Raw genomic sequence first — 16024 nt, 5'->3', positions numbered from 1 at the left:
AAAAAGCAGCAGGTATAATACAGTTAATATGGAACTGGATGTAGTAGCACAGGAGACTCTCTTTAGCAGTGAGTCTCAGAAAAGATATAGACATCTTTTCATTCTAGTTCTGCTTTTGCGTAGAGACAAGCTCTTGCAAGCTTAAAAGGGAGCTGGTTGGAATAAATTCATCGAAACACAACCACCTAATGTGATTCCACATTGGAATAAATTCATCGAAACACAACCACCTACTGTGATTCCACATATATAATATTTAATAAAATAATGAAAAAACCTAAGGATAGCTGCCACTTGAAAATCAAAAAGTCTGAATCTGTGATCTAGTGTGTTTATGAAAAGAACTAAGATATTCACAACTAAACTTAAGAACTTCATCAAGTCTTTGAAGCTATCCTTTCTTGCTGCAGTTTCCCTACTACTATTATTTCCAAATGTTTCTGGAGCTTCTGAAGGTGGTACTACTCTTAGTGCCTTATTTCCTTTCTTTTAATGCCCTCTAATCTTAAATGTTCACAGTCTTCTACTGCTCTCTCCTAGAAATTCTGCAAAACTTCCTTTAAACTTTGCTGCCTCTACTTTCTTTCTGAGAGGCTACTGGCAATTTGTCATCAAGCTATAAAGTCCATCTGACACTCTCTATTCCAGTACTTGCACATCATGTTGCAACCCAGTAACTTCAATGTTTTTTTTCAGGTAGGTGTCTGTGTCCAATTTAAATTCTACCTCCCCTATAGGAGCTGCCCTAAGCTTTCACACCTGTACAAGAGACATTTTCTCATTTAACCTTGACGCATATCCTTTTGTTTAGGTAAGTGGTTCTTATAATATTGATGGTAATTTTCTAATAATGTAGTCTTAAATTGTTTGTAAGCCTTTAAACTCTGTAAATTACAATGCAGAATTATTGCATTTGACAGGGTATCTACAACACTTGCTCTTAATTCCTATGCTCTAGCATCTAAGAATTCAGAATAAAGTACTATGGGATTAGAAACACAAGAGGAGTTTGTCATTGCCATATATACACAATGTAGGAAGGTAGCAGACATCTCCTTTAATTTAAACTAAAATAATACACTCAAGTTTTTGAAATTGTAGTAATTTTTCCCAGCATACCTCTTGTTCCTCCTCATATTTTTTTTTTCATTTATTAACCAGGCTTATAATGCTTTTTAGGTTTTCCCCACCATTTCCACATCTGAAGATGAAGATCTTCTGCCTGAAATGTTGCCCTAGACTATTTTTTGTCATTATCCCACCTTCTGATTTTACAACAAATATTTCCTTATCCCTTGTTAAAAAATGCCACCAATTCACAAAGCAGATCCTTTACATTACACTCCCTAGACTGGATTGACTTGCTTTTGTGCCCTTATTAATTATAAACTTTAAATATAAAAAGGTTTGCTGCAAATAAATTATGCTTATATGACCCTGAGGTGAAACTACCATCCTGAACTTTTAGCTAATATAGCAGTGGACTCTTTTCACACTATGTTTCATTTGTTTATTCAAACTGCTATTCTCTTACCATTGTGAAGTGGGAGAACATGATATGAAGACTCTGTTCCTTGGAACACAGTAAAATGAAACGCTCTTTGTGTCACAATGTACATTTTCAAGTGTGTAAACCTGATGTTAAAGCACTTGAGAGACAGTCTTGTTAAACTAGATATGACAAATATTAATTTTTTTTGCCATTAGAAGAGCCCTTTAGAAAGCCATATCCCTAACCCCATCTGAAGCTATTTTAGGATGATATTGATTTTAGAGACACTGATATGTTTCTATATGTTCTCTGCCAAAAACTTAATGTAATACTTGAATAGCTCCAGGATTTACTCATAAAATCCATACAAATAAAAGAATATAGCCATCTAACTTGTTCTAGCTTTATAATATCTACATAAAAATAATGTTTGAAGATCTATAGCCTCCCTTTAAGTTTAACAGCTATGAGATTTTTGCATTCACTCTTTCTTGATGTTTGCAAGGACTATGTCCTTTGTAGGCCTTCTCTTTTATGCCACTTTCATAAAACTGATATCTCCTATAAAACATTCAAACTGTTCTGATCAATAACCTTAATGACACAGAGACTCTTACAATGAGATTTCTAAAAGCAGCAGAACACATTTTGCCTCATCTTTCTCTTGTTTCTCTAGTTTTATGGGAATATATGAAAGGCAGAGCTACTCTCTATAACTTCCTTACGTATTAATAAACTAAAAAAAAATCTCTTTTGTGTGAATCAATTTGCTTTTGAAACAGCTATATGATATTGCTCGTCCTTGGTTTTGGATAAATTTGAATGCTTTGGAGGGAAATAATAATATAACGTGAAAGTAATAATAAAATGCCTGCTAATAAAGTGACAGTACACAGTGATGCTCATTCAAACCTAAAATTAATTATTCTCTTGAACTAAGAAAGATGAAAACATAATAAATAAAGCCATTTAAGCCTATAATGGTGGTCACTTCTGGGCCTTTTATGGGTTTAATGGCTTTAAAATGCTCACTCTATGTAGAATTTGTAAAACCATCTGAAAAAGTAGTGAATATAATTTTTTCCCAACTGAGAAGCACTTAAGAAAAAAAAAAAAGTAATATGTTTCTTTTAGGTAGAACAACACAATCTGGAGATTTGATGATTTGATCACTCCAATGAAATTCAGTGAGTACTCTAAAATTCACAACTTAAAGCAAGGAAGTAGGGTGGCTTCCTGAAGATCCTCAGGAAAAATATCTTCCATGATAATTTCTCTGTCAAATCTGCAATATTAGATGAGCTGGATCATATCTTTCCAAAGACAGGAATATTGATATAAAGATTTGGAGTGATGAAGAATCCATTTTTAAATGCCATCATTTTAAAGCATCATTTTTTCATTACATTAATAATAAACTCTAATGAAAACAACTTATCCTGGAAAAAGCTTTATCAAGTTAAAATTCAGGGGATTTTTATGGGATCAAAGCAGTGGGTGATAAATGCCAAACTTAAATAGAATTCATTTTTTGCTGCTCCTTAGCAAAACTTAGAATTTAATTCAGTTGAACTCTAGTTTGAAATCTCTAGGAATTTTTTTTGTCAGAATTTCTGGCTGTGTCCAGCTGTGTTTTTTTTATTTCTAGTGTCAAAATTCTGTTGCAATGCAGCACAACTACACTCATTTTATACAACATATAATTTAAATTGAACCGTGACGTCTAAAATTGTTACATATAGAGATGGATGAAAGATTCGGAGTAAAAATTGAAACCAATCAGAAGTCCATTCTGGAAAAGCAAGTTCTCTGGGGTTCAAAGCAATCTCTTCCCCAGGACTTCAAACTTAACCCACACCTTTGGCTTATGGAATTTTTTCCATGGGAAAGAATCTTTTTTAATATAGACTTTACTGTCCCTTATTTTACTTACCCCCATGCATACGTTTTTTGAGCCCATGTAATTTTATTTGAGCATATACATGGTATTTCTTCAGTAAAATGTTGATCCTTCTGTTTATCCCTGGTGCCCAAACACAGTGAAAACAAAAATTTTCTGTCCCCTGATAGCCTTCTAATTTGATCAATGGTTAATCTACGTGACTGATTCAGTTTTTAACTAAATACCAGGTGAAAAGTTCCATCAGGAAACAGCTAGTAGTCTGTGTCCCAACTGAGGGAATGTTCTCTGGACTTGTACATTATTGTTACATAGGTTGGATTTTCCAGTCAGTGTCTTATATGGATGTTGAAAATAAATTTTAAGCTAATGTGATGCAAAGTGGTCTCACTAGGAAGTGCAGTTTTCACTCACATAGATTTGCAATCTCATTTACCTGCGTAGACTCACTAATCTGATTGTAATCATGTTACTTATCTTTTAATTTTGTGTGTGGCAGATGTACATCAGAAATGACATACAGGTGGGACTAACATATATTAAATCAATTTAATCACATTTAAATATTTCAAGGTTTGGTTTCCTGTACAAAGCTGGTCCTTAAACAGACAAACTAAAACAACATAACAAAATCATAGTTACGTATCCATCTCTAAGCAAAGTTAAAATGTTTTAACATTATAATTGACTTTAAAATAATACAATTATTGCCCACAATTAAAAAGTCTCAACCAGCTGTTTGATTACTTTAAGAGTGATATAGGAATTGTAATGCTTATTGAAACAAATATATATTTTCCCCCTGTTCAAGGGAAAATTTCAGTCTTTAAAATTTATATTTATAATTTAATATTTCATCTTAATAGAGATATTACTATGCTCTCTCAGACACATATGCACAATGCCTAATTAGATTTCATCTTGTTTGGTTACAGGCCAAGGGGAGTTGGACTTGGATCAAGAATATCAAGAATCCGGGAAAACTACTTAAATCTGATTTCATGATTTCAGATGTACCTTCATTTCCTGTAGCACTGCCATTTGTGGTGATGATACTTCTGAACACAGAAGTTCTTCCAGTGGCAGTAAAGCTGTTGCAATTTCATATCTTGGGGGGGGGAGAGGGTGTCTTCTAGTGTCAGTAAAGCTGGTAGTACTTCAGGTGATACCATCCCTATCTCGTATGTCAGTCCCTTCTCCACTATCAATCTTTATGACACGTGCTGGGAGCATCTTATTACTGCCACTAAAATCTCTCATGTCTAGGCCTACTTCTTCAGGAAAGTGACACATGATGCTTTAGCAACTTCTGTAGCTTCACCAAGAACACGCTGTGCAAGAAACATTATATTAAAATATGTATGTAAGGAAAAACATTTTATGCAAAAAGGAAATTACATATCCTCCCCAAAAATCAAGGCATACATTCAAAATAGCATGCATACAACTTGTGTAGATGAATGACTTTTAGCATATCTAACTCTCAAAGACTTCATACGCCGTCCCCAAACGTGCTTCTCCTGCATCCAATCACAGGTCTCACACCCCTGTGGGCAGAAACCCTCCTCAGTCCAAAAAGTGAACCAGAGACCTGCTCCTATCAAATTATCTAATGAGCGTCGTAGGTGGCCACTGGGACTTGGTGTCCCCTGAGATGGCCCAGGAAGGGCAAATGCAGGGTGTCAACGTCTCTGACTGGCTTACTGGGTTTCTTCCACATGTTGTTCTTCTTCCTCGCTCCTTCATATTTGTGAAGATGGACCTTTTACAGGTTTCTTGCTCCCCAGGGATGGGCCTGGGAACAGCTTAATGAGGGTATTATTTGGGTTTTCACAAATATCAATGCTCCTCCATCCTCCTGTGTGTGCTGAGATGAACTTTTGATCACATAACTGGGCACAGATCACTCAGCTATACTGTGAAATCACAAACTACATGCCATCTTGACAAAGATATCTTAAACAAGCAACTGATTACTGGTTAGTCCTTGATACTTAGATATGTTTTATCTACTGGGCCCAGTTTTCAACCAGTTTATATAAGAACAGATATTGTAGTCGCTTTCTTGGAGTAAAGCTGCACAGATCTTGCACTGACAACTTCATCTTCCCCTTCGCTTTCTTTTTGTCTCTTCCTTGTCTTCATGCTGTTGGCAAGATCAAAGTCCTACAGCAACCGAGGAACATCAAGTTTAGTAGAAGAATCACAACATTATATGCTTTTATCTAAACTTTTCATGTTGCAATAAATCATACTATGTTATTCATTAACAATCTAAACTGATATAAAGGAATATGCACCCAGAAAATACAGGAAAATAAAAATGCAGATTCAATCATAGAAATTTAAGGATTTATATACAGAGCAACTTAGAAAGCAATTTTAATTAACCTAGGTCTATATTACAAGCTAAAGCTACCACAGTTCTGTCAGTCAAACAGATTGTAGACAGACATCAGGCTACAATTGGCATGCAGGTGGAAGAGCCCTGTCACAGTTATGCCCTCCAGCTGCTCATCGTTACCTTTTTGCCAGCAGAACTGGGAGGGCAGTAACCTCCAGCAGAGTCGTTTCCCTCAACTGATCCCTCAGCCTCTTCAAGCAAAATCACCCAGGTGAGCACAAGAAATGTAAATAGCTGGCTTGAGGGTAAGGACAGGTATTGTCTTTTTGATCTAGCTGTGCTGATGGACCTAGTTCTCTGTGCTGGAGTCCACGACATCCAACTGAGTTGCAGATGTTTCAGGACAACTTCTGAGACAAGCTGGCTGAGACCCACACACACGTGCTGTTTGAGCTGAGTTGTTAACCTGATGGCAGCAGATTCTCTGGGAATCACTGTTATACGCAGGCAGGTGTGTTTTTCTCTATCATTTAAGAAATTTGACTGGTTTCCTCTGAATGCGGATTAGACAGAAATGCTTCGCCAGCTGAGATGTGAAAAGGGGTGAAAAAGGGGACAGGTAACTCCTACTGCTACCTCAGCACCTGCAGAGGTGTCTGTTCATAGCTTTAGGAAGTTAATAGGGGTAAATGATGTGATCTCTGATTGGCATGGCTATGTTCACAAGCAAAGAGGCTTTACAGACAGCATTATAAAGCTGCATTAGTTGCTTGAGACACACTGTAGAAAGACTTTGTCTATGTCAAAGCATGGTTTGACATAGACATGGTTTCACATGGTTCTCTATTTGAAAGCACAGTTTTTTCATCCACGTTGGTGTCATGGTGCCAGTAAAATGCTGAAATTGCATCATATCTCAGGTTCCAAATGTACTATCCAAAAAAAATGCCTTAACTTGAAGAAAACTGCAGTAAAAGCAAGAAAAGCTTAACTTGAAGAAAACTGCAGTAAAAGCAATCTATAATGCACTTTTACTTACATTCTATCAGCTGGTATCAAACTTCAGCCTTTTCTAAGTTAAGGCAGTTAAATGTGAAGATGTTAGGAAGCCAACTGCAATTATTGCTCCAACTGCCTCTTCAAAACACAAATCCTTTTCAGAATGTAAGAAAGAACAATTCAGCTCGCTGTGCCTTTAAACAGTGGGATATGATTTTATGGATACATTTAACCTTTATTAAGTACAAGAAAACATCTTAGAAAGGAAGAAACATATTTTCATATTTGTGACGTGCTGAACACAAAGACTTTGTTGGAGTGATTGTAAATGCATTAGCTACAAATATTTTGTTCATTTTGTAACTGGGTTAAAACTGGTGCTAGGCAGCAGCGTTACCTTGGTCTGAGGGATTTAGAAAAACAGACCTTTTACTCAGGCCCTTTTCAGCCACACTCTAAGGAGGGGCTAGACACGGGCACAAAGCTCAGGACACATATATTAGAAGAGTAATTCCTTTTGCCAGTGTCTTTCAGGCCCTGCAGGTCAGTGTGTTACCACAGTGACCTTACTGCATCAGCGATACAAAAGGGCTGTGACTCCAGTCAGTGATCCTTTGGCTGAAATGAACGTCTTTCAGTAAAATGTACTGAACTTCAGTATAATTTGAAAAAAAAAATGTAGCGAAGTTATGTGAGCTTTACTTTGAGGGTGGCAGAGCCCTGGAATGGGCTGCCCAGAGAGGTGGTGGAGTCTCCTTCTTTGGAGATATTAAAAATCCAACTGGACACGTTCTTGTCCAGCCTGCTCTGGGCATCCCTGTTTTGTCAGGGGGTTGGATTAGATCATCTCCAGAGGTCCCTTCCAACACCTACAATTCTGTGATAAAGAGACAACATGAATACAGTAGGGAGGTCTTTATATTGATTAAGCACCTTTGTGCCAGGGTCCTTAACAGAAACTTAAGCTGATCTCTTCGTTGATAGTTACGGTACTTATGTGAGAGAAATCAAGCTGGCACTTGTAGATTAACATGCACTGTAATCACAGTCATTCTGTCATACGGAAATATTCTGATTTTATACGTTTGCTCTGCAGTGACATTAACTCTGGCAAGTCCTACTTTTGCTGGTGCTTATGTCCCCCTTACAATATAAACATAAAGTGAATCAATTATATGTTGACTAGCAGGAATGCCTTTCTCCAATAGCCCCAAGAATCATGTGAGGTAACAGCAGTGAATAAATGTCCTTAAAGATAAGGTGCAGTAAAAGCTTTGATTTTAAATGCTAAAAAAATGCCTGAGATATTTAGTTCCATAAACTATTGCTAGTTACATGAGTGGCAGATTAACTTTTCTCTTGATTACTGCAACTTTTCCTTTAGTCCAAGAGCTAATTTTAGCTCTTTAATCTATTCAAATCATAGTGGCTAAAATTGTCTTCCTCATCTCCCATTTCTTCTGTTACATGTCAATGAAGAGTACAGGTAGTGATGCCCTCTTCCACAGTGCATTAGATATAAGAACTTCATCTTCTTCGAGACCTTATACAATTTAGACCTGATTTTGTTTTATGATACCTCTTAATCGCTTCTCTGCATTGCCACAGCTGAAGGTCTTAATGTTCTCTTCTCTCTCCAAATTCTACTTCAGACTTTAATGCCGATTCATTTGCATTCAGTATACTCACTGTTCCAAAATTTTCTCATTCAAAACTTTAAAGAAATAAAGTTCTTCTCTGAAGTTACTAGTAATTATAACAATAAGAGAATAGGGGAGAATGAAAAGCAGTGTGGTAAAGGCAGAAGTTACCATTTCTTAAGTTTCTCCCACTCCTACTGAGAATACAACACTGCTGTATTTTTTACAGTAGAAACATTCACTGATAATTATTAATAAATATTCATAATTAATATTAATTGATAAGACTCCACCTACCCCAAATTGTCTTACTCATGGAATACCCTCAAGAAAGCTCCTATTTCGCAAAGTGATTATCTGATTTAATATGAAAGAGAAACTTATAAACCTAAAATAGATACTTTAGGTTATGTTCCTAGAAGTTTATTTACCTGGGTACACTAATGGCCAGCTTTTTGTTACAGCTGACTTTTCAGAATCTTTCACTGGAGTTGCCAGATGCTGGAAATGATCTTTCCAAATGGGAAGCCAAACACATTCCATCTCCTTTCTGAAACAATTTTTTTTGTGTATTACACACATGCAGTAGCATTAATTGGCTTGCCTATCTGTTAACCCTCTTTGCAGCCCTCGGTACAAAACGTCTCTTGGAACATATTTCAACATTCATTAATTCTGACAATTTATCATCTCTACCTCATAGCCAGCGTGTCAGTGAGAACAACTCTCACAGAGAACTTCTAAATGATGTCCCCTGGGATGACATCCTGTGGCATACTCAACCTTACTGGTAAGGTCAGTGACACAGATTTGCTTTCAACAATGTAATCCAGGCCAAGAGTGACAGCCAGACTATTCAGCATGACAGAAGCGAGGAAGGTTTGAAAAGATTTTTTCATTTGTAAATGACAGAAACAAGCCATACTGGGAATTCCAAACTTTGCCCAGCTAGGAGCGTCTTTGAACAGAATGGATCACTACTTCTTGAACTGGTTTAAGATGTAGAGGGTGGGATGCTAGAGCTTTGGCTTCAACATTTCCAGTATAGGTAAGCAGAAATGTATTTTTGTAGAAATTATGAATACCTTCCCAGTGATTCTGCCATCTGTCTATTATTTACAATTTTTCATAGAATCATGGAATGGTTCAAGTTGGAAGGGACATTAAAGATCATCAAGTTCCAACCCCCCTGCCATGGGCAGGGACACCTCCCACCAGACCAGGTTGCTCAAAGCCCCATCCAGCCTGGCCTTGAACCCCTTCAGGGATGAGGCAGCCACAGCTTCTCTGGGCAACCTGGGCCAGTGTCTCACCATCTTCACAGTGAAGAATTTCTTCCTTGTATCTAATCTAAATCTCTCCTCTTTCAGTTTGAAACCATTACCCCTCATCCTGTCGCTCCACTCACTGTTAAAGAGTCCCTCCCCATCTCTCCTGTAGCCCCTTTAAGGACTGGAAGGGGCTCTAATGTCTCCCTGGAACCTTCTCTTCTCCAGACTGATCAACCCCAGCTCTCTCAGCCTGTCCTCACAGCTGAGATGCTCCAGTCCTGCAAGCATTTTCGTGGCTCTCAAAACATCACTTACCATTGACACCCCTTTTCCTACCCTCCTGTTTTAGGAAGAACAGATGTTTCTTTAAGGTCCATTTGATATTATGATTGCAATGTCTGTCTTCAGTTGTGAACTTTCAGGAACAACATAACCAGATATTATAGAGACTACAGGAGGAGAGTGAAACCATTCGAGGTGTTGGTGCGAGTGCTCTGTTTTCTGTCTGTGTTGATACATGTAGCCTGTTGTGTGCACATGTATGTATTGCATGTATCTCTACATGTGTACCTACTGGGGTCTCAGACCCATTACTGGCTGGACCTGGGAACATGGAGCTGCAGCAGCCTCAATTCCATGGGGCTATCAGACTTGGCAGCTACTAATTTCTACTTTAGTCCTTCCTGTCCTTGCAAATTACTCTTCTCACTGCCACAGCTTCTCTTAGTCAGCAGCTGCAGAGATAGTAATGGGTTTATCTAACGGAATTAAGGTCTATTCAGATCCCATCTAAGACCAAAAAAAATTGTCTCACCCTTGCTTTAGTTGTATAGATGACGAATATCAACAAAACTATAGCAGCTGCAGTCTTGGGCTCAAAATCATGTAAGTACTTTTATGCACCTTATTTAAAGCTTCCAGCTTTCAAGAAAAATTAAAAAAAAAAAAACCACAAAACCAACAAAACAACCCAAAGAAAAAAAAATCATCTATGCCCATATATTGAGAACATGATTTAAATATAGAAATAATGTAATTTGAAAAGGAAAAAAATAAAATGACATGCATATGAACTGTATAAAAAAGAATTTAAGATATCCCCTGATGTTACATGAGCTCTCTTAAAACAGTCACTGAGTAAGAAGTCTTAGTAATAATGTTCCTTTTCACCACAATAATCTCAGTTATGAAAGCTTTTGAGCAAAACAGTAATGACTACTGTGTAATTAAAAAGAATGCCAGGAAATTGTTCTCTCAACACTGAAACAAATTACTTCCTTGCCATCCTGAATTTAGCAATTAAGATTTTACCAATGAAAAGGGAAGAGAAACAGTAATAAAGAATTTACTTGATCATGTTACAGAAACAGAATCTTTTGCTTTTCATGCTAAGGCTGTCATAAGCATGATGTTCATGTGAGGTCACGGTAAGGAAAGACATCATCAGCATCAATACTTCAGTATATATTTTTCACATTTCCAAATATCAATGCTATCTTGTCACTACGATAAAAATAATAGAAAGGGCTAGATTCAGTAGAATATATAGACATTTATAGATCAGATATGATAGTACTTACCTTTTAGGTATTTTCTGGCCTAAAATCCTGTGTCAGGTGGTTAGGCTCCTCAATGAGGCAAAAACAAAGAATCCCAAAATGATAATCAAAATTAGTACCCAAGTCATAATTATTTACTTGCCCATTAGTTTACTTAGAAGTGGATCATATAGAATACTGCAGAAGACTCTGAATTCACACCTTTCCTCAGCTTTTCATTAAGTATCTTAGTCAATCAGTGCAGCAACGCCTGTGCTACAAGCTCAATAAATGAAATAATTTAGGATAGCTAAAAACACTACCAAAGTTGAGAAGATTTCCAGGAAATATGGGCAAACATTTGCCACGTGGATGCAAATAAAGTATCTGGATTATTGTATTCGGTTCTGGGCTCCCCAGTTCAAGAAGGACAGGCATCTGCTGGAGAGGGTACAGCAGAGGGCTATGCAAATGATAAGGGGACTAGAACATCTCTCTCAGGAGGAAAGGCTGAGGGACTTAGATCTTCTTAGTTTGGAGAAGAAAAGACTGAGGGGGAATCTGATCAATGTTTATGAATACTTAAAGGGTCAGTGTCAAAAGGATGGGGTCGGGCCGGTCTTTTTTCAGTGGTGCCCAGGGACAGGACAAGAGGTAATGGGCACAAACTTGAACATAGGAAGTTCCATCTAAACATGAGGAGGAACTTCTTTCCTTTGGGGGTGGCAGAGACCTGGAATGGGCTGCCCAGAGAGCTGGTGGAGTCTCCATCTCTGGAGACATTCCAAACCCTCCTGGACACATTCCTGTGCAACCTGCTCTGGGTGAACCTGCTCTGGCAGGGGGGGTATGGACTAGGTGATCTCCAGAGGTCCTTTTCAACCCTTACCATTCTGTGATTCTGTGAAAGCAGAATCTGCTGTTACAGAGCAAAGGCAGCTTAGAAAGCATGTCCTTACTCTTGTCAGCTGCAGTCACAGTTCCCATTTGAGAACAGGTAATTGACAGTGGTTGAGTTTCTGTTCTATTTAAGTGCAAACCCTACCATATTAGCTGCAATCACCAAAGGCATTGTAAACTAATGCATTGAACTTTGCCTGGAAAGGTGCTAGAAGAACAGCACTGTCAGGTACAGCTCCATTAGTCAGAGGCTGCTCCTTTTTCACTGCTTTTTAGGCTGTAGCTGCCAACTCTTACCTCAGAGATAGGCCCGTCGCATGCAAATGCATCAGCCATGGATTCAAATTGGACTTGCAAGCAAATGTGCCATAGCTGAAATTAATATCTTTGATCAATTGATATCATAACAACATAGTTTAGGAATATCCCTAGGCATCTGAATCAGGGCAACAGGAAGATTCTGCCCGCTTGTAAATGGGATTTTAACAAGAGGATAGATGTTTTGTGTTTACATCCTGTTACTCAAAGGATTCAATAATATCCTTACTTTTAAAGTTGGGCAAGGAGAAAAGAAAGCCTGCTACCACCTACTTTTTATGAAATATTTTTGGAGGTATTCTGGTTTTGGTTGGCATAGAGTTCAAGGATTCAATAATATCCTTACTTTTAAAGTCGGGCAAGGAGAAAAGAAAGCCTGCTACTACCTACTTTTTATGAAATATTTCGGGCGTATTCTGGTTTTGGTTGGCATAGAGTTTATTTTCTTTATAGCAGATCATATGGTCTTTATTGGTCTGTCCCTCTACTGAATAGACTGAGAGGGTGTAATAGGTTGGGAGGGGACAAATCTGGCAAATGACCTGAACTAACCGAAGAAGTACTGCGTACCATAGTACATTATGCTCAGCAATAGAAGGGGAAAAGAGAGACTGTTAAGAGGGTTAGCCAGCTTTTGCTTCAAAACTTGGCTGGGTATTGGTCTACCCATGGGAGGTGGTAAAAGATTACCTTTGCATTGTTTGTTTTATTCTCTCTTCTACTTATCCTTCACTTATTAAACTATTATTATTTTATTTTCATAAACTCATAAAATCACCTAGTTTGGGACAGGCCTTTAAGATCATGGAGTGCAACCATTAACCTAACAGGACCTAAACCATCACTAACCCACGTCCCTCAACACTACATCTACCCATCTTTTAGATACTTCCAGGGATGATGAATCAACCACTTCCCTGGGCAGCCTGTTCCAGTGCTTGATAACCCTTTCACTAAAGAAAGTTAGCCAGGACTGTTGGTAAATGATGGAAAGTGGCCTGGTGAGCACTTCCACCAGCTCCCTCAGTACCCTTGGGTGGATCCCCTCAGGCACCATGGACTTGTATGTGTCTAAGTGGTGTAGCAGGTCACTCACTATTTCTCCCTGGATTATGGGGGTTTCATTCTGCTCTCCATCTCTGTCTTCTAGCTCAGGGAAGAACTGATGTTACTAGAATCACAGAATTGTCCAGGCCGGAAGGGACTTCCAAAGGTCATCTACTACTAAAGACTGAGGCAAATAAGGCATTAAACACCTCAGCCTTTTCCTCATCCTTGGTCACTATGTTTTCCCACCACCACCTAATAAAGGATGGAGGTTCTCCTTCATCCTCCTTTTGTTGCTAATGTATTTGTAGAAATATTTCTATTGTTCTTAACAACAGAAGCCAGATTAAGTTCTAGATGGACTTTGGCCCTTCTAATTTTCTCCCTACAAAGCCTCACAACATTTTTGTAGTCCTCCTGGGTGGCCTGCCCTTTCTTCCAAAGACCATAAACACTCCTTTTCCCCGAGTTGTGACCATAGCTCTCTGTTCAGCCAGGCCAGTCTTTTTCCGTGGTGGCTCATTTTCCTTCACCTGTCGACGGCCTGCTCCTGCGCTTTTAAGACTTCCTTCTTGAAGAGCATCCAGCCTTCCTGGACTTCTTTGCCCATCATTTTATCTTGATGTACAAGTTGTCTTGGTTTTATTCTTGCTGTCCTCTTGCCCCGTTCCACTGGAGGAGGGGGAGAAGTGATGGTGCAGCTGTGTGGTGTTTAGCTGCCCACTGGGGTTGACCCACAACAGAAGGATAAAACACCCTTTCAGCAAATGGGACACCACAGTTCATCCCTGCTCTCATTCTCCATGAATGCAGATCAATGTCTTTCCTGGGAGATTATGAGATCTCTGCAAGATTTTGTTTATCATATTATGAGCTAACTATGCAAATTCTTGTAGTGTCTCTTTTCAAAGTTATGCTGCAAAAGCTTAATCATTTAAGTTCTTTCCTATCATTGGGAGTGATGTCAAATCTTTTCCCTGCATAATGAGCATCTTCAGATATAGTATGTCTCATGCCATCAAAAATTACATGTCACGTTCTTGTCATTTGTTCTGTTTCTTGCAACCTACCCTTTTGCTTTGCTATTACAGAGCTAAAAAAACTGCTCAGTAAATGGTAAATGATTATGCTGTTCAAATGCTCTACTAAATAGCATTAAAATTTGAAGATAATTGCCAAAAAATATAATGTAAATCTTCAACAATTTAAGTTAATTAAAGTCTTTTTGGTTTTTTGTTGGGTTTTTTTTTTTCACAGTAATTAACTGTGGGTGGGTTTTTTCTTTTCTTCTACTGCTAGTCAGAAAAGAAACTTTTCTGCAGTCTGAAAAGTCTGTACAATTAAATCACTTTTTAATTTTAATATTTTCTCTACTCTCTATGTTCATATTAAATCAGGCAAGTTTTCCCTGTTACTTCTATTAAGAGATCTTTCAGTTACTACACATTGACGCACAGTTAATGGTGGAGCAAAATAACAAAAATGTAAAATCCTAATCCTATACATGATTTAGTGTCATATTTTCAAATATATTCAAGTGTGCTATTTAGGCACCTATACATGATTTTCTAATTAAAAATACCTAAATAGCTTAACAGTCTGACTCTCACTGAATATGAACTAGATATTTTTCTCTAATATATAGAAAATTAGAGATTTTTCTCTATCTTTTCCTTAAATGATTTTAATACTTTGTGTGATTTCATTGTCTCTCAAAATATTCTGAATCCTCATTTCAGACAATTTTTAACATTCAAGATACTCTAATAGGTTTCTAGCTACAATGGCTTTTATCTCCAACCTAAAAATTCTCTGAGAGAAACTGGAGGAACTATCTTTCCATCACAGCACAGAACCTTAATTGTTATAGCTGTCTAGCTTCATAATTTCAGTGACTGCAGGTCAGTTTGAAAAGAGAGTTCTGTTCATGGTAACCCATTTCAGATACTTATTTCCTTTTTGGGTTTGCTTTTTCTTTGGTTATTCTGTTTCGATTTAGGGTTTTTTAGTAATCAATGTCTTAAATGCTTGGTAAATCAAGATTTACTTTAAAACATATATACAGAAGTGTACTTAGTTATAAGGCCCTTTAAACTCTCAGATAAGCTGGTTTCATTTTTAGAGAAAAAAAATAATCAGGAGGACTCAGTTACGCAGCCTTCCTACTGCCACACAGGTTTCAATACATTATAAGAGGTGTTTTCCTTCAAGTAAAGATGGTTGGTTTTAAGTTGTTTCCTAAGAAGTTGGGTGGTTTTTGAGTCAAAGTCTGGTTTCCTTTTGGAGACAGATAAATGAAGTTACTGGTGTATTTTTCTCTTTATCTAGAATTCAAATCTAGAATTTTACTGTTGTCATTATGTATCCACAAAGGATTTCTTTTGTGTTATTATGCTGCCTGCATTGACATAACTCAAAAGGTAGTTATGTGTTTTTGAGAGTCTTATCTTTGCTTTTAATATTGCATATTTCCTTTTTTACTAAAGCAAGCAGAGAGCTGGTATCTAAACGCCCAAAAATTATATTTCCCCCTCCCCCAAAAAAATATTGTCCAATTTTCTGAGTTAACTTGAAA

General features: G+C 37.6%; 1 long non-coding RNA gene across 1 annotated transcript; it reads left to right on the top strand.

Annotated features, from left to right (window-relative positions):
• The first annotated feature begins 297 nt into the window (after positions 1-297).
• On the top strand, positions 298-4700 carry LOC106891244. The gene is made up of 3 exons (XR_001412646.1): positions 298-811; positions 2627-2679; positions 4328-4700. It is a non-coding gene; the product is annotated as an uncharacterized LOC106891244 (long non-coding RNA).
• Positions 4701-16024: the final 11324 nt, after the last annotated feature.

The sequence above is a fragment of the Calidris pugnax genome, unplaced genomic scaffold (assembly GCF_001431845.1).
Source record: "Calidris pugnax isolate Ruff unplaced genomic scaffold, ASM143184v1 scaffold114, whole genome shotgun sequence".
NCBI lineage: Eukaryota > Metazoa > Chordata > Aves > Charadriiformes > Scolopacidae > Calidris > Calidris pugnax.
The sequence above is the reverse complement of the archived record's forward strand: the minus strand, read 5'-3'. Positions and strand labels throughout refer to the sequence as shown.